The sequence below is a fragment of the Ranitomeya variabilis genome, chromosome 3 (assembly GCF_051348905.1).
Source record: "Ranitomeya variabilis isolate aRanVar5 chromosome 3, aRanVar5.hap1, whole genome shotgun sequence".
Lineage (NCBI taxonomy): Eukaryota > Metazoa > Chordata > Amphibia > Anura > Dendrobatidae > Ranitomeya > Ranitomeya variabilis.
Genome location: NC_135234.1, coordinates 322,383,027 through 322,406,186, shown reverse-complemented (window position 1 = coordinate 322,406,186; position 23,160 = coordinate 322,383,027).

Genomic DNA, 23,160 nt, shown 5'->3' with positions numbered 1-23,160 from the left:
ACACCCCCCAAAAAAAGTGGCACAAGGCTAGCACACACAACTATGCTACGTATGCCTGACAAACTATGATTTTTAAACAGGCCTCAGTCTGACAGAACACACTGTATATTTTTTTGGGGGGTGAATTTTTTGGGGAAAAAAATGCAACTAGGTATTTAGTAAAGAAGCTGCAGCAGCAGCAGACAGTTATGGAGCTTTGGGAGGGATGCAGTGGAAGCGGTGCCTGCAGGCCTTGCACTGATGTGGATATGCAGGGCGCCTACCTATCACTGCAATATCGGGACCCAGGAATTAGCCCTAAAAAGGACTGGTTTCTCAGGAGTTGTGGATTTAAGAGTTGCAGACCTACACTAACTATAAAAACCACGATTCTGACCCTATCTCGGCACCAGCTCTCTACTCTTGCTGAATCCGGAGCCGAATGCGGCGAGCAGGGTGGCGCCAGGTCTCATACTCGGGATGATGCTGTGCGGCCAAGCCAATGACTGCACGACCACAACAAAGATGGCTGCGACGTTTCATGGCCTGGCAGACAATCCCTGTAGCGTGATTGGGTCTCTAAAGTCCGCCAAAAATGCTGGGTGGAGACACCAGTTACTGCTGAATAATCCCGGAAATGCTCGGTTATCACCAAGTACACCAAGCATAGTGATACTCGGGCGAGTAACGAGCAGTGGCGAGCACGTTCGCTTATCTCTGATCATTAACAAAGTTTATGATGTATCTATGGGAAAGAGTACTGGTCGGAACAAGGCATAATGTATGGACCAATATGTTCATAATCAAATGTCTTCTTTCAGGAATAGAGAACAGAAAGGTGGGTCCACTTACCTTTTTTGGGGGTGTCGCAATACATATAGCAATATGTCAATAACATTTTGACTAGTCAAAGGGGCGATTGTTTACCCAGACTAGTCATCCCCCTCACCATGTTGTCATGCCCCTGTGGGTGTGAGGACATGATTTTCAAAAGTCGGCGTCATCGTCTGCTCTCTGCAAAACTCTCTCACGCACGCGCACAACTTTCTTTCATACAAGTCATTCCACCTCTGTAGACAGGTGTATGTGTGGCGCCCCTAGGGGTATTTGCCACAAAAATAGTTATTGACACCAAATACAAATACTAAAATAGCAAGACTGCACTACCATCTCCGGCCAGAAGGGGGAGCTCCAGAGACTCCCCTTGATCTATTCTGGTCTGAGAAAAGGACTGGCAGTTGGGTTGAGGAGCTGAAAGTGAGAGGTCGTATAACTGAACTCCTAACAGCCCTATAACGGATTATAGGCCCGTAATACCCATAGTAGGAAAAGAGGAATAGAGAAAAAGGACATTGTGAGAACCGGGTAGCAATAACCTCTACCCAGAATAGGCGCAGAGACGGATACCGGATCCGTGGCTATGTTCATTATATATAATACAGCAACCGGAAGGACGTGAGGTGATATCAGCTTCACTAGGGTAAGAAGCAGCAACAGACACAGAGTTCAGCGGTACTCCCAGAGGGGGTAAGCCGACAAAAAGGACTCGGGTTGTCTGTCGAACCAGAGTACAGAAGAGACAGATTGGGTCGGCAGCCAGTTCACAAACAGCAGCAGGGCCATACAGAAACTGCGCATAATAAGAGGTGGAAATCCTGACAGGGTCAAAGTAATTCAGAGTTCTTAAACAGACTCCGGTGACAGTATTGGTTGCAAATCCCTCTTGTTGAAGTAAACTGGTTAAACGTTTCAGCGCCTCAGTCTTTCATTTGGACAATAGCCATCGATCCAGGATCAGGGTCATCACAGCTGAGAGGACCTGCTGCTGATCAAGTAAGTGTCTGTTCCTTCATGATACCCCTTATACTGTGCATCGCCTGAGGCCACAGCACCGGGTCAAGCCACTAGTGACATCCCCCTCAAGAGATGGACCTCATTGATCTGGTGCTGGGTACCTCGGTCTCCCGGGCGTCACAACTGGCGTCACGAACAGGATTGGGCCAGCCCGTACACCGGGTATTGTGTGCCGTAATTGGAGTCTGAAACTGTGAAAATTTGGATGAAAAATCTTGGAAATTGACTTTATTAAAGAAAATCCCGTTCCCCATTGAAAACTATTGAAAGTGACTTTTCTCCATTGGTTATAATGGGGTAAAAATGGCCGCCATCCCCTGATGTAATCATCTCATAACCGTTAGGCACAAAACTGTTAATCGAGCTACGTCATTACCCAAGCCCCAGTCTAACTGAAAAACTTCAAAATCCACCATCACAGAGCGTGCGGCAGTTAGAGGCAGCAGGGGGCGTGTCATTGTCATCCTGCTGCACAGAGGAACAAATCTACATTATCTAGACGGAAGCTGGGACCAGAGGGGTCTGGATTAACTAAGGGGGTACAGTATGTCGCAGCACGGATACGCCGCAGCACCCGGCGACGCTAATGCAGCTGAAAGACAGAGTGTCGATAGAGAGCCTGGCAGCGCAGCAGTGCAAGGAGTGGTGCCCATCATGCCATATACCCTGGGTGGCCCGTGGCTTCCAATGTATGAAGGTGAACCTAATACCCTTGACGGTTTCAGGGAAAAGATGCTGGCTCATTTTGGTATGTTCCCCGTGGGTGAAGCTCAGCGTGTTAGTCTCCTGCTGATGCAGTTAAGTGGCCATGCTAAGCGAGAAGTCACGGCATGGGCAACTGATCTAAAAGGTACTGTTGAACGCATATTTGCTGGATTAAAAGCTACATTTGAAACCACTACCAGCAGCAAAGCTAAAGTACAATTCTTTAATTGCAAACAAAAAGCTAATGAGGGCGTGAGAGATTTTGCCTTAAACCTGCAGGAAGCCCTTAAATCACTTACACTGGCTGAACCCATTTTTAACACAGGAGCCGATAAACTGCTAAGAGACCAATTTATTGAGGGACTCTACACCCCTTCTCACCGGGGGCATGTGAGCATGCTTGTTTTTAAGAACCCTGAATTGACATTTGCCCAATTAAAGGAGAGCGCTATACGTCTCCAGCTGGCAGAGGCACCTCGGGATCAGGATCTCACACAACCCATGGCAGATGTACTTCAGCAACGGGCAATGCCAGTGACATCAGCTACGTCCGGTGCCAGTGCTAAGTCCCTGGAGCCCATTACTAATGAGGCTCTTCAGCAAAAGCTTGACTCTTTAACTGATGTTGTTGCTTCAATGGCTAAAACCATGCAGGAGATGAGAGAACCCAAGATGGAGTTGGCAAACCGTAGAGAGGATGTTCCATGGAGAGGACGACCCCGTGACCGCTACCAACCGGATGGACAGCCCATTTGCCGCCGTTGCCAGCAGCCAGGCCACTTTGCACGAAATTGTGATTTAAACGGGAATCCCCTGGGAATGCGGGCCGCTTCGCAGGAATGAATTTTCAAGGCCCAACACCCTGGCACGACAGGTACATCGGAGGACGACCCATCATCCCTATCGTGCTGGATGGAATTCCCCTCAACGCTTTGCTGGATACAGATTCCCAGATTTCATCCATACCATATATCCTTTATAAGAGGTACTGGGCTGAGGTAGATATTGATAAAGGACCCTCTGATGTTGAACTAGATATATGGGCCAGTAATGGTAAGTTGGTACCGAAACTAGGATTCAGGGAGATGACCATAAAGATTGGTAAAGCAGAATTGAAGAAACAGGGTATAATTGTCGTTGATGTTGACCGACAGAACTGTGAACCAACTGTATTGATAGGAATGAATGTGTTAGAGAACTGCTTTTCCGAAGTTATCTCTGTCTTACAACAAATTGCTGAAACTGCCCGATCCTGCCAGCAGAGAGTTCTCTGGAGGGAAATAAAAGTATTAATGTTAAGGCAACAGATAGAAGTTGCAGGTGGAGAAATCGGCAGTGTGAGGGTGAGTGATCCAACGTCTATTGTAATCCCACCAAAAACAGAAATGCTGGTATGGTGTAGAGCGGCCATTGGTACTAAAGGACGAGACTATCAAGCCTTAATAGAACCAGCATACACCGACAGCAGGCCCACTATACTCACGGCACGAGGGGTGGTCGAGGTACACCGGGGACGGGTGCCGGTACGACTTTTGAACTGTAGAGAGAAAGAGGTCACTTTGCCAAGGTACGCTACAGTGGCAAAGTTATATACTGTTGACAACAATGCCATCACAACTGTTGAGCCCTTAGAATCGACCTGTCAGGTGGAAAATAACAGCTCAGATGGAGAATCGGAGGATTGGTGTCAACAGCTAGACGTGGGTGTAGATTCAACACCTACCCATCAAAGACAAGGGGTGTATAGATTAGTGACGGAATATGAATCGGTCTTCAGTAAACACCCATTGGACTTCGGACGGATAGAAGGGGTGGAACATGCAATCCCCACCGGTGACCATCCCCCGATAAAAGAAAGATATAGACCCATACCGCCCGCTCACTATCAATGCGCGAAGGACATGCTAAGAGAGATGAAACAGGCCGGGGTAATAAGAGATAGTTGTAGCCCTTGGGCGGCCCCTCTGGTGATTGTCAAAAAAAAGGACGGAACCATGAGAATGTGCGTAGACTACCGGCGGATTAATAATATCACCCACAAAGACGCCTATCCCTTGCCTAGGATAGAAGAGTCCTTGACTGCTTTGAAATCTGCTAATTATTTTTCCACCTTAGACTTAACAAGCGGGTATTGGCAAGTCCCTGTGGCTGAGAGAGATAAAGAAAAAACGGCATTCACCGCACCAATGGGTCTAAGCGAATTTAATCGCATGCCGTTCGGACTCTGCAACGCATCCGGTACTTTCCAGCGACTGATGGAATGTTGCCTCGGACACAAGAACTTCGAGACCGTCCTCCTGTACCTAGGTGATCGTCTACTCAAAGACTTACGAACAGCACTTAACAGACCTGGCAGAGGTGTTCGAAGCCTTATCCAAGTATGGTATGAAAATCAAACCATCCAAATGTCACCTTCTCAAGCCAAAGGTACAATACTTAGGGCACATCGTGAGTTCGGAGGGAGTAGCACCGGATCCCGAGAAAATAACTGCCATAAGGGATTGGCCAAGACCTACCAACGCAAAAGAAGTGAGGCAATTCTTGGGATTAGTGGGTTACTATCGTAGATTTATAAAAGGATTTACCAAATTGGCAGCACCCTTGCAAGATGCTTTGATAGGGCAGACGAAGAAACCTTCAAACCGAAACCCTCCTTTTCAGTGGAACGACGAAAGAGAAGACTCCTTTGAACAACTAAAGAAGGCACTAACCGGAGAAGAAGTTCTGGCGTATCCGGATTACCATCAACCTTTCATCCTCTACACCGATGCCAGTAATGTGGGATTGGGAGCGGTGCTGTCACAAAAGCAAGAAGGTCGGGAGAAAGTCATCGCCTTTGCAAGTAGAAAACTCCGGCCTACTGAAAGAAATTCTGAAAATTATAGCTCCTTCAAATTGGAGCTACTGGCAGTAGTTTGGGCTGTGACTGAACGTTTCAAACACTATTTGACCGGTGCAGAATTTATTGTCTATACTGACAACAATCCATTGACCCACCTAGACACGGCTAAATTAGGTGCGTTAGAACAGCGATGGATAGCCCGGTTATCTAATTACAACTTCGTGATCAAGTTTCGAGCAGGTCGCAAGAATGGAAATGCCGATGCCCTATCCTGGATGCCACACTTGAGAGATGTAGAAGAAGAAACGGGGGAGCTTGAAGAAATTGAACTACCAGCCTTTCATCAGCCCAAGGTAAAACATCGTCAGTCAAATACCTATCAGAAACAACAAGAAGTGAATTTTAATCCGTTAGCACACCATAGATGGGCTGACACCCAAGATAGCAATCCGGCTGTGAAGCTAGTGAAGGAACTATTGACTGAGCAAAGTGCATATCCCGATGAGGATGCCCCAGAAGAGACACATCAACTCTGGAAAGAGAGGGGCAAAATGTTCCTGTATCAAGGAAAACTCTAGAAGATACACCAATCCGAAAACGCATGAATTGGTTTGGCAGATTATCGTGCCTAAACAAGATGTGAGGATGGTCCTCGAGGCTTATCACAATGGTGCTGGTCACTTTGGTTGGAAAAAGCTAGAAGTACTTCTGAGAGAAAGATTTTATTGGGTCGGGATGAGAAAATCAATCAAACAGTGGTGTAGAAACTGTGGCCCGTGCAACCTCAGAAGGAACGATCAAAAGAGCCAAAGAGCACCACTGCAGCCCATAATCACCAAACAACCACTTGAACTGGTAGCCATGGACCACGTGAAGTTGACACCGAGCCGGTCCGGTTACGTCTATGCCTTGACCATCGTGGATCATTATTCGCGCTTCTTGGTAGTAGTACCTGTAAAAGATCTGACTGCAAAAACAGCAGCCAAAGCGTTCCAAACGTACTTTTGTAGACCCCATGGATATCCGGAACAGGTTCTCACTGACCAGGGTACAGCCTTCGAATCAGAGATCTTCAGAGAATTCTGTAATATGTATGGTTGCAAAAAGATCCGGACGACGGCCTATCATCCGCAAACAAACGGCTTATGTGAGAAGATGAACCATATTGTGATAGACCTACTAAAGACTTTACCTGAAACGGAAAGGAATCAATGGCCAGAGAAATTGCCTGACTTGGTGGATCTGTATAATCATGTCCCGGTGAGCTCTACCAACTGCACCCCAGCTTATCTTATGTGTGCAAGACCCGGCCAATTGCCAATCGATCTAGAAATGGGAATTCTGAAACCAGATGCAGAAGTTCAAGACTCCAATTGGGATGTCGTACGGCAAAAGCAGTATCGCCAAGTGCAAGAGAGCGTGGAAAGAAGCCTCCAGCAAACCAGAGAAAGACAAGAGCGAACTTTCAACCAGAATGCTCTAGCAACTCCATTAAGACCGGGTGACCAAGTACTCAAGAGGAATCGTCGAACCAATAAACTGGATAATCAATGGGAAGCCGTACCCTACACAGTTTTACCAACAAGAATGGATAATCCTAAAATGTGTCTCATTAGCAAAAACGGAGGTTTCACATCTGTACTAGTGTCAAGAGACAATCTTAAATTATGTCCGGAAACGTTGAAAGAACCAGAAGTTGTCCAGCCAGAATCAGAAGTTATTCAACCTATACAGGTTCAACCAGTAAAGGAAAAAGAGGAGGAAATGTATCACACCTGTATAGGAGACTTTCCCAAAACCCTACTAACATACCATGGTGCAGTAGTGGTTCCCATGGTGGCCTTTTATCCAACACCGAATCCAATATTAGAAGTCCCAAGACAGGAAAAGGCTGACCCTGTACTACAAGAGGTTTCAGGTCAGGAAGAACAGATTCCTGATCAGAGTGATCCCATTCACGGTGGACTTGCCAACCCCATAGTGGTGGAATTATCTTTAGCAGAGAGGGCAGATACTATATCCGCAGTAGACAATAGTACACCACATAAAGAGACACCGCTATTACGTAGATCCCAGCGTAGTACCCAGGGTCAATTACCGGCCAGGTATGTGGATTACCAACTATAAGACTATAGTCATTGTTATCGTTCTGTAACGTTTAAGCCCAGTACCTACAGAGACTTACCTGTATGAACTTTTTGCATATTTTTGAACTTTTTATCAGCCCAGAAACACTAAATCAAAGCTCCGGAAAGACTGCTTTGTGAACTTTGCTTCCTAGTACCTTCAAGGATAGAACTGTATTAATGGACGCTATTTGAAGTGACTTTTTACAGAATTCCATTTTTTTTGGGTTTCTTTGAGTGGTTTTTGTAACTTTTCATTTTTAAGACTCTGTACATACCAATTGTTATTTCAAAATGTTATCGTCCCACAGTCCCGGAGTACTGTTCTTAACTAAGGGGGAATGTGGCGCCCCTAGGGGTATTTGCCACAAAAATAGTTATTGACACCAAATACAAATACTAAAATAGCAAGACTGCACTACCATCTCCGGCCAGAAGGGGGAGCTCCAGAGACTCCCCTTGATCTATTCTGGTCTGAGAAAAGGACTGGCAGTTGGGTTGAGGAGCTGAAAGTGAGAGGTCGTATAACTGAACTCCTAACAGCCCTATAACGGATTATAGGCCCGTAATACCCATAGTAGGAAAAGAGGAATAGAGAAAAAGGACATTGTGAGAACCGGGCAGCAATAACCTCTACCCAGAATAGGCGCAGAGACGGATACCGGATCCGTGGCTATGTTCATTATATATAATACAGCAACCGGAAGGACGTGAGGTGATATCAGCTTCACTAGGGTAAGAAGCAGCAACAGACACAGAGTTCAGCGGTACTCCCAGAGGGGGTAAGCCGACAAAAAGGACTCGGGTTGTCTGTCGAACCAGATTACAGAAGAGACAGATTGGGTCAGCAGCCAGTTCACAAACAGCAGCAGGGCCATACAGAAACTGCGCATAATAAGAGGTGGAAATCCTGACAGGGTCAAAGTAATTCAGAGTTCTTAAACAGACTCCGGTGACAGTATTGGTTGCAAATCCCTCTTGTTGAAGTAAACTGGTTAAACGTTTCAGCGCCTCAGTCTTTCATTTGGACAATAGCCATCGATCCAGGATCAGGGTCATCACAGCTGAGAGGACCTACTGCTGATCAAGTAAGTGTCTGTTCCTTCATGACACCCCTTATACTGTGCATCGCCTGAGGCCACAGCACCAGGTCAAGCCACTAGTGACATCCCCCTCAAGAGACGGACCTCATTGATCTGGTGCTGGGTACCTCGGTCTCCCGGGCGTCACATATGCTTCCCGGCTTCATATGTACACTGCGCATGTCCAAAGGCAAAGAATGAGATTCATCTTCAGCTCCTCCATTGACAGAAGGCTTCTTCTTTGTCTGTGGACATGCGCAGTGTACCTTTGAAGCTGAAAAGTGTACACCTGTCTTCAGAGGTGCAATGACTTGTATGAAATATAGTTGCGTGCGTGCGATTGTTTTGCAAAGAACAGATGATGACGCCGACTCTTGCAAATCATGTCATCCCACCCACCGGGGCATGATAATATGGTGAGGGGGATGAATTTACTATCTAATGGAGTGTTTGTTTACCCTGACTAAAGGTGATTGGCATATGATAAACTGACTTGAGAAATACTTTTTCAAAAGATCTGTTTGTGTGTCAAATGTAGTAAAGGGACGTACAGATTAATCACAGCCGAACACACTTCTATTTTAATCTGACAGTTTAATGTGTACGGGAGCCAGGACAACTGATTGTTGGGTTAGGGTACCGTCTCACAGTGGCACTTTGGTCGGTACGACGGTACGATCCGTGACGTTCCAGCGATATCGCTGTGTCTGACACGCAGCAGCGATCAGGGACCCCGCTGAGAATCGTACGTCGTAGCAGATCGTTTGGAACTTTATTTCATCTCTGGATCTCCCGCTGACATCGCTGGATCGGTGTGTGTGACACCGATCCAGCGATGCATTCGCTTGTAACCAGGGTAAACATCGGGTTACTAAGCGCAGGGCCGCGCTTAGTAACCCGATGTTTACCCTGGTTACCATTGTAAATGTAAAAAAAAACAAACAGTACATACTCACATTCCGGTGTCCGTCAGGTCCCTCGCCATCTGCTTCCCGCACTGACTGTGAGTGTCGGCCGGAAAGCAGGGTACAGCGGTGACGTCACCGCTGTGCTCTGCTTTTACTTTACGGCCGGCACTCACAGTCAGTGCGGGAAGCAGACGGCGAGGGACCTGACGGACACCGGAATGTGAGTATGTACTGTTTTTTTTTTTTTTTACATTTACGATGGTAACCAGGGTAAACATCGGGTTACTAAGCGCGGCCCTGCACTTAGTAACCCGATGTTTACCCTGGTTACCCGGGGACTTCGGCATCGTTGGTCGCTGGAGAGCTGTCTGTGTGACAGCTCCCCAGCGACCACACGACTTACCAACGATCACGGCCAGGTCGTATCGCTGGTCGTGATCGTTGGTAAATCGTTTAGTGTAAGTGTACTCTAAGATGTTGATCGGGCATATCTGATTTTGGAAGGCCAATCGCATTGTTGCCATGGAGATAAGCCATCTTCCAACATGTCTGGTGAGAGCTTTCTCAAAGAGAATACAGGAGTGCTTAGGTGGAGAGCCTACTCAAGTCTGTGACCACACACAAAGCAAGGGATGCCATGAAAGCAGACCATAACCTGATAGTAGTGATATCCAAAGAGATAAAAAGCAACAGGTCACAAATATCACAACACATAACATCACAGCTATGACTTTATAAATGTATACAATGAGATGAAATTACTGCAAACACTGACGCTAAACATTAAAGGGCACCTGTCACCTCGTTTTTTCAGTATGAGATAAAAATACTGTTAAATAGGGCCTGAGCTGTGCATTACAACAGTGTATTTTGTGGACCCCGATTCCCCACCTTCCTTTGGAAGGTGATGCGAACTCTGCTTCAGGAAAATGGCCGCCGCGATCTCCATCTGCGCACGCGCAGAATCCCGCGGCCATTTTCCTGAAGCCGCGGCCAGCAGAGCGCCGCTTCTGCGCACGCGCGGCCAAAGGAAGATGGCCGCCCCCACCGATCACCAATGAAATAGTGCACATCGCCCTCTTTTAACTCCCCTGTGCAGTGGATTCGGGACCTTGGGCATGCGCAAACCACTACGCCACCAACGGAAAACTAAGCAAGATCTGGGGGAAGACACCACGCCCTTTTGACCAGACCAGCCTGTTTGACAGGCGAAAACGGCTACTTTGGTAACGTATTTTGGCAGCATAGGTGGGGAATCGGAGTCCACAAAATACACTGTTGTAATGCACAGCTCAGGCCCTATTTAACAGTATTTTTTATCTCATACTGAAAAAACGGGGTGACAGGTGCCCTTTAACGGTAGGTTGTTAATTCATATGATAAAAGTTACATGCAGCTGACGTTACTTTGCGCATCCTAGTAAAATTAGTGAATTGCTCTCAATCACAGGTGGAAATCCATTGTCCCATACAGAATTCATGAGGGTAAAAATAATGTGATGTCCCATCCACTTGATAGTCATGTTCAATGTGGGAAAATGTTTGGCCTTATTTAATACCGTACATATGGAAAAAAAAAAAAAATATATAAATGGGTCACATTCTTAGAGTTGTAAAAATGGAACGGTAAATCAGTCATTTATTAGGTGCACATTTTGCAAGAGTTATGATGGCACATGCTACATAATATACTGGAGCTGCAGCATTATACTGCCTCATTGTTCTATCTTCATTTCATGAAGGATTCAGGTATACCTATAGACAACCTCATGTTAATAAACCACTTTTTCCCTAAGCACTATAAAGTCATCCTACTCTAGCAGTCAGAAATAAATGTTGTGAACTCATCTTCTTACATATTGTAAAATTTCACACCACTTCAGGTACAGTCTCTTGGCTACTCTCCCTACTTCCATTTAACACTTCCTCTGAAGCTTCATTTACTTTTGCATTCCCACCATCAACAATTTCCAGTCTTGGCCTACTACGACATTTTTGGCCTCTATGAGGAATCTCTAGAACACCTTCTTTTACTGGTCTCATACTCATATTTAGCTTGACATCAGAGCTGTAGCATCTTTCTGCTTCCTCTTTGAGCTTCATTCTCTCGCCCAGTTGTGGCAGGGATGATATACATGGATCTGAGTGTATACTCACAAGAGAAAGAGAGAGGTCATTCATGGGGGGACATAAAAGTTGTGCCCTAATTAATATATTCCGTCTATTGTCCAACTCTCCAGAACTGTCACTCCATGTATGCTGGGCTTGCACCTTCACCCCACTATTAGCAGATAAAGCCATGTCAGCAAGTTCCTGTGTGACTACACTGGTTTGGAGGAGTCTCCTTGTTTCCATGTCCCGGTTTTCATAGAGAAGTGTATTAGCACATATAAATACAAAAAGACCAAATCCCATTATGACAGGACCAATCAGCTTCAATCTCTCTTCAGATTGCTGGGGTTGTGAAGGCATTGACGTCAATTGACTGTTGGATTTGAGAGGCCAGTAGCCAATGACAGCCACAGTTAGACCTATTAATACAAGAAATATACCTAAGAATAGAAAAGCTCCTGGAAGTGAGTGAAGACGTAACTGCCCCTTAGGAGGTGCATCAAGTGGTTGAGGAGAGGATCGGCATCTTCTAAACAGACCCAAAAAACGAGGGAAGAACCGCACGTCCAGATGAGGAGTTGTTAATCGTTTCATGATGAGGGAGAGCTGTGTAGAGATAAGACATTCCAAATATAACATCGACTTTAATGTTCAATGTGAATTTAACTCGATAATGACCCCATATCAAGCTATGAATATGGCTGTGGCCCACATACTGTTTTTACTTTGTAACTTAGCATGAATCATTTATTTTAATAGTGAAAATAACACAAATAGGTCACTTAAGGATTGTCAATGTGTAATGAGATGTTTCATATAGACTAGGGCTATACAGCGATCTTGGCCACAACACAAGTCATGTGGCCAAAGTCTGCTAGGTTCTGCAACCACGACAAGCAAGTAGCAAAAAAAATTCACTAAACCATGTACTCCCAGACCAAGCTCTTTGTTTCGCTATGATCTTGAAAATTATAACAAACTGGATAACAAACTGGCATGTCTGATTCATGGTTGCTACACTGGCCAATAACAACAAACAAAAAAAACGGAGCATAAATTACATAAGCTCTACCATATGAAGTATAGAAACCCAAAGAGAGAATGGACACTAGAGCTGAATAAGATGCTTTAGAATTTTATTAGAAAAAATCTTTTAAGAAAAAAAAAAAAAAAAAAGCCATGTAGAACGGCAATCATAAATATATATATAAATAAATAAATATATATATATATATATATACACAATTATAAGGTGACAGACGAACATCCTAGTACCACGTGCAGGAACAAAGTATTGCAAGAATGATCAAAAATAGCCATAATAGATCAATAAATAGTACAGCCCCAATGCATAAACATTTGCTAGTGCAATAGGTAAGTACTTTACTGGATAAATACAAATGGTCATGAATACTAAATAATACAGTGAAACATACATAAGAGGCATATAAGAAATATCTAACTGCGCTATAGATAATAAGGCTCGAAAAAAGTGAAATCAACTACTTGAAATTAAATCAGTCATTTTATGTTTGTGTGTTTGTAGCCCATTCACTAACTCCATCTACCCCCTAAACATAGTCCATCATTGTAAATACAACATTGTAAATACACACCTGTACTTTGTATCTCCCCCACCTCATTGTAGATTGTAAGCTCTCACGAGCAGGGTCATCTTATATTGCTTTAATTATTGTATTGTTAACGTTGTTACCTATGACTGTTGTGTTTGAAACTGTTAAACTGTAAAGCGCTGTGGAATATGTTGGCGCTATATAAAGATTATTATTATTAAATGATACAATGATGCCCCCCGAAGAAGCAGGTGTGCGAAACGCACTGTATCATTTCATTTCAAGTAGTTGATTTCACTTTTTTCGAGCCTTATTATCTATAGCGCAATGAGATCTCTCTCATATGCCTCTTATTTATACTTCACTGTATTATTTTAGTATTCATGACCATTCGTATTTATCCAGTAAGGTACTTACCTATTGCACTAGCAAATGTTTATGCATTGGGGCTATACTGTTTATTACTCTTTTGCACTTTATTATGACTTGACCGGTTGAATTGATTTGATGTGATATTTTGAGCCTGTAGCCTATACATATATACTTCTATTTGAGGTTTACCACACCAAACATATTGTGAAATTAGATGGGATAATGTAATGATCTGTGTCGTTTACCTGTACCACTAAGTGGCTATTTTTGATCATTCCTGCAATACTTTGTTCCTGCACGTGGTACTAGGATGTTCGTCTGTCACCTTATAATTGTGTCTGTGTATGTATATATACATATATACATATATACATATATATATATATATATATATATATATTTGCCGTTCTACATGGTTTTTCTTTAAAAAAGGATTTTTTTCTAATAAAATTCTATAGAATCTTATTCAGCTCTAGTGTCCATTCTCTCTTTGAGTTTCTACTGGCCAATAACAGCAACAATGGCATCACTGGTGGTTACTTGTGAAGAGACATCCATTCATATACAGACTGGGGAATGTTAGTTTAACATGTAGTTAGTGACATTAATATCCTGTCAGATAAAAAAATCCAGTAAAGAGTATATGTAGCACCATGCAGTCCATTTATAAGTTAAAAATGGTTTCAGTAATGACAGTCAAATAATTCTCTGTCTAACCACAGCCATTCATCTTTGGGCAAAGAACAATTCCCACACATCTAAGGTCAGCGGTGTCCAGGGAAATAGCACTAAAGGGCCTTATATGGCAGTATAGGGAGAGAGAATATCAGAACTGGGATGTGAAGGAAACAGAGATAAATGTGGATTAAAGCTTCAAAAACAAATAATTTATAATGGGTAACAGAGCATTAAATGCCGGGAGAACAGATCTCACATACACTCAGAAAGAGTCTAACTCCACATACGGGCAGCCTACGTGGGCAACAGTGTAATCACAGAACGAGAAGCCTAGCTAACAAATGTCATGCACTAGATGGACAACGTTGTCTCTTTTGTCTGTTAACCTTATTTCATCCTGTAACATTATATAGAGGCGGCCATTCATTTGGAAACCCTAAGCCTACAAACCAGTGGTTGATATCTGTGAGTAAATATAATTTATATACCCATGATCTATCATTTACAATACTCCACAGTATCAATCGCTTTCAAAGAAGGAACATGCAGTGTGGAGTATTGTCCAGACTGAGCATGCTCCCGTTATGGACTACATATCCAAAAAGCCTAAACTATACAACATTGTACATACCTCTGCGTACGCTGCATGAATCTCGTCCAGGTTGTGTGCCAGCGGCTGGTTCTCTAGTAAAGAACCAGATTAGAATTTATTTAGAAATTCTGGATATTGTTACTTCTTCCACAAGTGTCATCTTTCCATCCAGACAGAACAAAGACATTACTTTTATCTTCTTTTTTTTTGTCTATACTTCCTTTTGTTGTAACGGTCCCAGGACTGAAGGTTTGGGTTAAGAATCAGAGTTTCTGGAATTGGGAGGAGGCGAGAGATGGGGACATAGGGAGGAGGGCAGTGTTAAAGAGACAGAAACACATATGGTTTTCCTCTCTGCTGTAAATTACATCATGCTACTATAATGTGTTACTTTTTCCACCAAAATTTAACACTTAAATCTGGCAGGATCTGGACCTGATTATCAGATGTGACAGAAAAGTATAAAATAGTAGTGAACTTCTGAAAACGGGTCCAAATAAAATGCAAAACTTGAAATCAGTTATAAAAACTGCTATTTTGTGTGTGAAAGCGTGATGAGATCTCAGAGGGTCTCCAGGAGTTTTACCAGATAGGGCTGCATTCAGACAGCTGTGGGAGTTATACAGTTAGAGATGAAAAAGGATCAGATCCTGATGTGAAATTAAGGTTTTCCCTATGTCAGATTACAACAAGCTGAATTGGATTTTCTAATGTATTAAATTGTCATGGTTTGATGTTTTTCACCTTGTGTCCTGGAACAGTGTTTCCAAAACTCCAGTCCACACAGATCATGTTTTCAGGATTTCATAGTTTTGCCCAGGAGAGAGAATTCCTGATACCTTGATGATGCTTCCATCACCTGTGCAATACTAAGGAAATCCTGGAAACATGATCTGTTCGGGGACCATGAGAAATTAAGTTTGGGAAACACTGTCCTAGAACATGTTATTTGATCTGTACATGCCTATGACTACATTCATAGTTATGAGATGGTAAATGTAAGAAAGCTTTTAGTAGTTTGCCAGTTAAGCTCCGTTGAGTAAGGACTGCTTACTACTAGTGTCCGTGCGCAGACCCCAAACACGGACTTCTCCCTGAAGCGAGGGCTCACAATCTACAAGGGCTGGGTGAGGATACAATCGGTGAGGGCAGAGCTGGTTGGGCAGTGGTTTGGTGGCTCGGTGGTTACTGCAGGTTGTAGGCTTGTTGGAAGAGGTAGGTTTTCAGGTTCCTTTTGAAGGTTTCCACGGTAGGTGAGTGTCTGATATGTTGTGGTAGAGAGTTCCAGAGGAGGAGTGATGTGCGGGAGAAATTTTGTTTGTGATTGTGAGAAGAGGAGATAAGAGTCGAGAAGGAGATCTTGTGAGAACTGGAGGTTGCGTGCAGTTTAGTACCAGGAGACGAGGTCACAGATGTATGGCGGGCACAGGTTGTGGATGGCTTTGTATGTCGTGGTTAGGGTTTTGAACTTGAGTCTTTGGGTAATGGGGAGCCAGTGCAGGGATTGAAAGAGGCGGGAGGCTGGGGAATAGCGGCGGGACAGGTGGTTTAGTCAAGCTGCTGAGATTAGAATAGATTGGAGGGGTGCGAGAGTGTTAGAGGGGAGGCCACAGCGCAGGAGGTGGCAGTAGTCAAGGCGGGAGATGATGAGGGCATGGATTAGTGTTTTGGCAGATTCTTGGTTGAGTTATGTACGGATCTGGGAAATATTTTTGAGTTGAAGTCAGCAGGATGTGGAGAGGGCTTGGATATGTAGTTTGAATGAGAGATCAGAGTATAATATTACCCCAAGGCAGCGAGCTTGTGGGATTGGGGAGAGTGAGCAGCCATTTACTTTAATGGATAGGTCTGTTCAGTGGGTCGAGTGAGATAGGGGAAAGAGGATGAATTCTGTTTTGTCCATATTAAGTTTTAGAAATCTAGCGGAGAAGGATGAAATAGCGGACAGACATTGTGGGATTCTGGTTAGGTGGGTGGTGATATCTGGTCCAGAGATGTAGATCTGTGTGTTGTCAGCATAGAGATGATACTGAAAGCCGTGGGATTCTAAGAGCTGTCCCAGGCTGAAGGTGTAAATGGAGAAGAGCAGGGGCCCTCAGACTGAACCTTGCGGTACTCCGACAGATAGGGGCCGAGGTGAGGAGGTGGTGTGCGAGTGGAAGACACTGAATATCTGGTCTATTAGGTATGATGAGATCCAAAATAGGGCCAAGTCTGTGATCCAAAAGAAGAAAATGTCCAGCTTTACCGAATCCGTGAAAAAAAAGTTTCTTTATTCACAAACTTGTAAGATCGAGGATACAAGCTTAAGCACAAACCATATGGGTGTAAATCTCAACGTGTTTCTGGAGACTAAGCTCCCTTAATCATGACAGTCATGACAAGCTCAGCTTATGCATCACGGGTGAGCTGGTTTATATTTCTTCTCCCCAAGTCTGTGATGCCAACAGATGAGAGGGTCTGAAGTAATAGGGAGTGGTCCACTGTGTCAAAGGCAGAGGACAGGTCTAGGAGGACACAGTAGTGTCGCTTGGCTTTGGTGGTTAATAGGTCATTGGTGACTTTAGTTAGGGCACTTTCAGTGGCAGTAAGTCACGGTTCATGGGGAGGATACCTTTATCATCCCCACCACTCACACCAATTTATCACAAACCGGGGTTGTTTGGTTGCCCCTGGTTCTTTCTATATCCCACTTCCCAGTTCCGGTTTGGAACTTGCAGCTCTCTGGCGCCCCCCTTACCGTTAGGTCAGTCAGGGTACAGCACCTAGGATAATCAGTCGCCAGAAAGGCTGCCTTACTTTGTACTGGCTAAGGGGCACACTGCAGCGAGGGCGACATACCTACTCCCTCTCAGGCAGGAACAATAATTATCAACACCGCCATCGCTACAAAGCCTCCCGAACGCACAGAACAAATCCGCTGCCACCAGCTCTGATTTTTTAATTATTAACGGGTCCGGAGCCAACCCAGATTAGTAGCGTAATTCACCTCAGAGGACGTGACAATTTGAGCAAGGAGAGACAAAGCTAGTAATTTTATATTTTACTCCAAAAAAGGTAAGCAGCGTTTACAGAAGGATAAAAAGATATTATAAAATGAGACAATTAGGTATATACAGGCTATTACAAATAAAAAGGGATTAACAGAAGAAAAAACACTTACAGTTCCTTATATCATTTCAGCTCATGGCAGACCATGTGGCTCGGGGGATGAGCGATACATCAAGATGCATTACAGAGCATCTCTCAGCTAGCTTCCTGGTCAAAGGCTAGTGAAAACTGAGCTCTCAGGGTCTTATACCTCTTGGTCGTGTCATCACTGAGTGGGCAGAGCTATGGAATGCACTCCTACTTTCTCAGAGGGACTCAGAGTTATGGAAAATTCATATCTCCTGTAGCTCCAGGATGCAACCTCATATAGCGATCTCGGAACTACCTTTCTTCCGGGCATGAGCTGGACATTAATTTGAGCCCAAACACGACATGGTTATGAGCCCCTGTTAAGCAGCAATCTGTTTCTTCATATCAGCTAGGCGCTGCGCCTAGAAAACGCACTGGTCGGGACATCACTGAGTGGGCGGAGCTATGGAATGCATTCCTACTTTCTCAGAGGGACTCAGAGTTATGGACCATTCATATCTTCCGTAGCTCCAGGACTGTTATGATCCTTAGTGGTTGAGGATCACAAATTACTCCAGCTAAGTAACAAACATAGGACAAGCTCTAGGGAGGTGGCATACTGGACTGACCGCAAATCTGAACCTATCCAAACACACTAGAAGTAGCCGGTGAACGTGCCTAAAAATCCTAGACGTCTCGAGCCAGCCTGAGGAACTAACTACCCCTAGAGAGAAAGAAAGACCTCTCTTGCCTCCAGAGAAATAATCCCCAAAGATATAGAAGCCCCCAACAGATAATAACGGTGAGGTAAGAGGAAGGCACATACACAGGGGTGAAAGCAGATTCAGCAAATGAGGCCCACTAATACTAGATAGAAGAAAATAGAAAAGGGAATCTATGCGGTCAGTAAAAAACCCTTACAATATATCCACTCTGAGATTTCAAGAACCCCCACACCAACTAACGGTGTGGGGGGAGAAACTCAGTCCCCTAGAGCAACCAGCAAGCGAGGAAATCACATTTTAGCAAGCTGGACAAAAAACATAATGAACACTGATAATCAAAAAATGATCAAACAAAAACTTAGCTTGTCTTGGAGAGACTGGGAGCAAGGTAGACACAAGGAATCTCAAGAGCACTGAATACATTGATAGCAGGCAAGGAACTGAGTATCCAGGTGAGCTAAATAGGAAACCAACCAAGGATAACGAACCAGCTGATGCTGCAACCTGCAGAAAGACAACACTACACAGTACCGCTTGTGACCACTAGAGGGAGCCCAAAAATAGAGTTCACAACAGTACCCCCCCCTTGAGGAGGGGTCACCGAACCCTCATCAAGACCCCCAGGGCGATCAGGATGAGCCGCGTGGAAGGCACGAACCAAATCAACCGCATGAATATCAGAGGCGACAACCCAGGAATTATCCTCCTGACCATAACCCTTCCACTTAACCAAATACTGAAGCCTCCGTCTAGAGATACAAGAATCCAAAATCTTCACCACGTACTCCAATTCGCCCTCGACCAGCACCGGAGCAGGAGGCTCAACAGAAGGAACCACAGGTACCACATACCTCCGCAACAAAGACCTATGGAACACATTATGAATGGCAAACGATGCTGGGAGATCCAAACGAAAAGACACCGGGTTAAGGATTTCCAAGATCTTATAAGGACCGATGAAGCGAGGCTTGAATTTAGGAGAGGAGACCTTCATAGGAACATACCGAGAAGACAGCCACACCAAATCCCCAACACGAAGTCGGGGACCCACACCGCGGCGGCGGTTGGCAAAGCGCTGAGCCTTCTCCTGTGACAACCTCAAATTGTCCACCACATGGTTCCAAATCTGCTGCAACCTATCCACCACAGAATCCACCCCAGGACAGTCAGAAGACTCAACCTGACCCGAGGAAAAACGAGGATGGAAACCAAAATTGCAGAAAAAAGGTGAAACCAAAGTAGCAGAACTAGCCCGATTATTAAGGGCAAACTCGGCCAAAGGCAAAAAAGTCACCCAATCATCCTGATCAGCAGAAACAAAACATCTCAAATAAGTTTCCAACGTCTGATTAGTTCGCTCGGTTTGGCCATTAGTCTGAGGATGGAAGGCCGACGAAAAAGACAAATCAATGCCCATCTTAGCACAAAAAGTCTGCCAAAACCTGGACACAAACTGGGATCCTCTATCAGACACAATATTTTCAGGAATGCCGTGCAAGCGAACCACATTCTGAAAAAATAGAGGAACCAAATCGGAGGAAGAAGGCAACTTAGGCAAGGGCACCAAATGGACCATCTTGGAAAAACGATCACACACCACCCAGATGATAGACATTTTCTGAGATACTGGAAGATCCGAAATAAAATCCATGGAAATGTGCGTCCAAGGCCTTTTCGGAACAGGCAAAGGCAAAAGCAAACCGCTGGCACGAGAACAGCAAGGCTTAGCCCGAGCACAAATCCCACAAGACTGCACAAAGGAACGCACATCCCGCGACAAGGAAGGCCACCAGAAGGACCTAGCCACCAAATCTCTGGTACCAAAAATCCTAGGATGACCCGCCAACACCGAAGAATGAACCTCGGAAATAACTCTGCTGGTCCATCTATCCGGGACAAACAGTCTCTCTGGTGGACAACGGTCAGGTCTATCCGCCTGAAAATTCTGCAGCACTCGTCGCAAATCTGGGGAAATGGCAGACAAAATCACTCCCTCTCTGAGAATACCAGCCGGCTCAGAAACTCCCGGAGAGTCAGGCACAAAACTCCTAGAAAGTGCATCAGCTTTCACGTTCTTTGGACCAGGCAGGTATGAGACCACGAAGTTGAAACGGGAGAAAAACAATGACCAACGAGCCTGTCTAGGATTCAGGCGCTTGGCAGATTCAAGGTAAATCAGATTTTTGTGATCAGTCAAGACCACCACACGATGTTTAGCTCCTTCGAGCCAATGTCGCCACTCCTCAAATGCCCACTTCATAGCCAACAACTCCCGATTACCAACATCATAATTCCGCTCGGCAGGCGAAAACTTTCTTGAAAAGAAAGCACATGGCTTCATCACAGAGCCATCAGAGCTTCTCTGCGACAAGACAGCCCCTGCTCCAATCTCAGAAGCATCAACCTCGACCTGGAAGGGAAGAGAGACATCTGGCTGACATAAGACTGGAGCTGAAGAAAACCGGTGCTTCAGCTCCCGAAAGGCCTCCACGGCCGCAGGAGACCAATTAGTCACATCAGAACCCTTCTTGGTCAAATCCGTCAAAGGTTTAACCACGCTAGAAAAATTAGCGATGAAACGACGGTAAAAATTAGCAAAACCCAAGAACTTCTGAAGACTCTTAACAGACGTGGGCTGAGTCCAGTCATGAATAGCCTGGACCTTGACTGGGTCCATCTCCACAGTAGAAGGAGAAAAAATAAAACCCAAAAAGGAGACCTTCTGTACTCCGAAGAGGCATTTTGAGCCCTTCACAAATAAAGCATTAGCACGCAGGACCTGAAACACCATCCTGACCTGCTTCACATGGGACTCCCAATCATCAGAAAAGACCAAAATGTCATCCAAATAAACAATCATAAATTTATCCAGATATTCTCGGAAGATGTCATGCATGAAGGACTGAAACACAGAAGGAGCATTAGAGAGTCCAAAAGGCATCACTAAGTACTCAAAATGGCCTTCGGGCGTATTAAATGCTGTTTTCCATTCATCTCCCTGCTTAATGCGCACAAGGTTATACACTCCACGGAGATCTATCTTGGTGAACCAACTGGCACCCTTAATCCGAGCAAACAAATCAGACAATAGTGGCAAAGGATACTGAAATTTGACTGTCATTTTATTCAGAAGACGATAATCTATACAAGGTCTCAAAGAACCGTCCTTCTTGGCCACAAAAAAAAATCCTGCACCAAGAGGGGAAGAGGATGGGCGAATATGTCCCTTCTCCAAAGACTCCTTTATATAACTCCGCATCGCGGCATGCTCTGGTATAGACAAATTAAAAAGTCGTCCCTTAGGGAATTTACTACCAGGAATTAAATTTATAGCACAGTCACAATCCCTATGAGGGGGCAGGGCACTGGACCTGGGCTCATCAAATACATCCTGGTAGTCAGACAAAAACTCAGGGACCTCAGGAGTGGAAGAAGCAATAGACACCAACGGAGTATCGCCATGAATTCCCTGACAACCCCAACTTGACACAGACATAGCTTTCCAATCTAAAACTGGATTATGAGCTTGCAGCCATGGCAGACCCAAAACGACAACATCATGCAAATTATGCAGAACGAGAAAGCGAATCACCTCCTGATGTACGGGAGTCATGCACATGGTCATTTGCGTCCAATACTGAGGCTTATTCTCAGCCAATGGCGTAGCATCAATTCCCCTCAGAGGAATAGGAAATTCCAAAGGCTCCAGGACAAAGCGCCTGGCAAACGACAAATCCATCAGATTCAGGGCAGCAACCGAATCCACAAAAGCCATAACCGGGTAGGACGACAAAGAACAAATCAAAGTAACAGACAAAATAAATTTAGGCTGTATAGTACCAATGGTGACAGGTTTAGCGATTTTTTTTTAAGCGTTTAGAGCATGCTGAGATAACATGAGTAGAATCACCACAGTAAAAGCACAACCCATTTTGACATCTATGACTTTGTCGCTCAATTCTAGTCAGAGTTCGGTCACATTGCATAGACTCAGGTCTCTGTCCAGAAAATACCGCCAAAGGATGAGCAGATTTGCGCTCCCGCAAACGCCGATCAACCTGAATGGCTAAAGCCATAGAATCACTCAGACTTGTAGGGGTGGGAAACCCCACCATAACATTCTTAACGGCCTCAGAAAGACCTTCTCTGAAATTTGCAGCCAGGGCACACTCATTCCATTGAGTAAGCACCGACCATTTCCGAAATTTTTGACAATACACCTCTGCTTCACAAAATGTAAATTGCAAAAAGGTGAAAGGCTGGCTGGCACTGAAAGTGCTTATTTAGAATACCACAGCTGCAGACATCAGTCTTGAGTGTACGGAGGATAATGCTTGCTTGGAAGGTAGGGAGGTGCTATTATGCGGGTGCCAACACATCCAGATGCGATATTGAAGAGAAAAGAAAATAGCACTCACCCATTTACTTCCAGTGTGGAATAACTTTAATCCATGAAGACGAAGTTTCACATACTGTGCGGTACAGGCTAGGG